Here is a 1,728-nt window from a genome sequence, read left to right as displayed (position 1 = left end):
CAAGAATACACAATTTAGAGAGGAATATAAGTGAATTGATGGAGCTGAAAAACACAATATGAGAACTACGTGAAGTATGCACAAGTTTTAACAGCCGAATTGATCAAGCAGAAGAAAGGATATCAGAGGTCGAAGACCAACTCAATGAAATAAAACAAGAAGACAAGATTAGAGTAAAAAGGATAAAGTCAAAGGAGCAATGTCTTCAAGAATTATGAGACTATGTGAAAAGACCTAATCTACGCTTGATAAGTGTACCTGAATGTGACGAAGAGAATGAATCCAAGCTGGAAAATATGCTTCAGGATATTATTCAGGAAAATTTTTCCAACCTAGTAAGGCAGGATAATATTCAACTCCAGGTAATACAGAGAACACCACAAAGATATTCCTCAAGAAGAGCAACTCCAAGGCACATAGTCATCAGATTCACCAGGGTTGAAATGAAGGAGAAAATACTAAGGGCAGCCAGAGAGAAAGGTCAGGTTACCCACAAAGGGAAGCCTATCAGACTTACAGCAGATCTCTCAGCAGAAACCCTATAAGCCGGAAGAGAGTGGGGACCAATATTCAACATCCTTAAAGAAAAGAACTTTCAACCAAGAATTTCACATCCAGCCAACCTAAGCTTCATAAGTGAAGGAAAAATAAAGTTTTTTCTGAATAAACAAGGCACTCAGAGATTTCATCACCACTAGACCTGCTTTACAAGAGCTTCTGAAAGAACCACTACACATAGAAAGGAACAAACAGTATCAGCCTTTCTAAAAAATACTAAAAAGAGCATCAATAAAATGAAGAATTTACATCAACTAATGAGCAAAATAGCCAGCTAATATTAAATGACAGTATTAAACTCACATATGTCATTATTAATTCTAAATTTAAATCGACTAAATCCCCCAATCCAAAGACAGACAGCCAATTTGAACAGAAAACTAAAACCCATCAGTATGCTGCATCCAGACCCATCTCACATTCAAGGATACACAAAGACTCAAAACAAGGGATGGAGAAAGATTTACCAACCAAACAGAGAGCAAAAATAAATAAATAAAAAGCAGAAGTTAAAATTTTTGCCCCTGACAAAATAGTCGTTAAAGCAACAAAGATCAAAAGAAGCAAAGAAGGACATTATACAATGATAAAAGGATCAATGCAACAAGAAGAAGAGCTAAAGATCCTAAATATATACGCACCCAATAAAGGAATACCCAGACATACAAGACTAATAAAGAGACTTAGACTCCCACACAATAATAGTGGGAGACTTCAACATTATTATTAGACACATCAATGAGACAGAAAATTAACAACGATATCCAGGACTTGAACTCAGATCTGGAACACGTAAGCATAATTAACATTTATAGAACTCTTCACTTTAAATACACAAAATATACACTCTTATCAGTACCACATCATATCAACTTACAAGTTTAAACGAAATGTTGGTTGGCTCCTTGTTTGTTATTCTGTTCCCTCATTTTCTTTTATGTCTCCATTATAGGACAATTGTAGGCATACCCATATTTAGATTGCATTCTAGCCTGGACAATAAAGCAATACCCCCATCCTCTCTCCCTCTTCCTCTTTCTCTTTCTTCCTCTTCTTTATGCTTTTTCTAAAAAAAAAAAAAAAAAAAATTACACAAAGTAGCTGGGCGCGGTGGCTCAAGCCTGTAACCCCAGCACTTTGGGAGGCCGAGGCGGGTGGATCACGAGAAAA

Source organism: Saimiri boliviensis, assembly GCF_048565385.1.
Source record: "Saimiri boliviensis isolate mSaiBol1 chromosome 19 unlocalized genomic scaffold, mSaiBol1.pri SUPER_19_unloc_4, whole genome shotgun sequence".
NCBI classification, from domain to species: Eukaryota; Metazoa; Chordata; class Mammalia; order Primates; family Cebidae; genus Saimiri; species Saimiri boliviensis.
The sequence above is the reverse complement of the archived record's forward strand: the minus strand, read 5'-3'. Positions refer to the sequence as shown.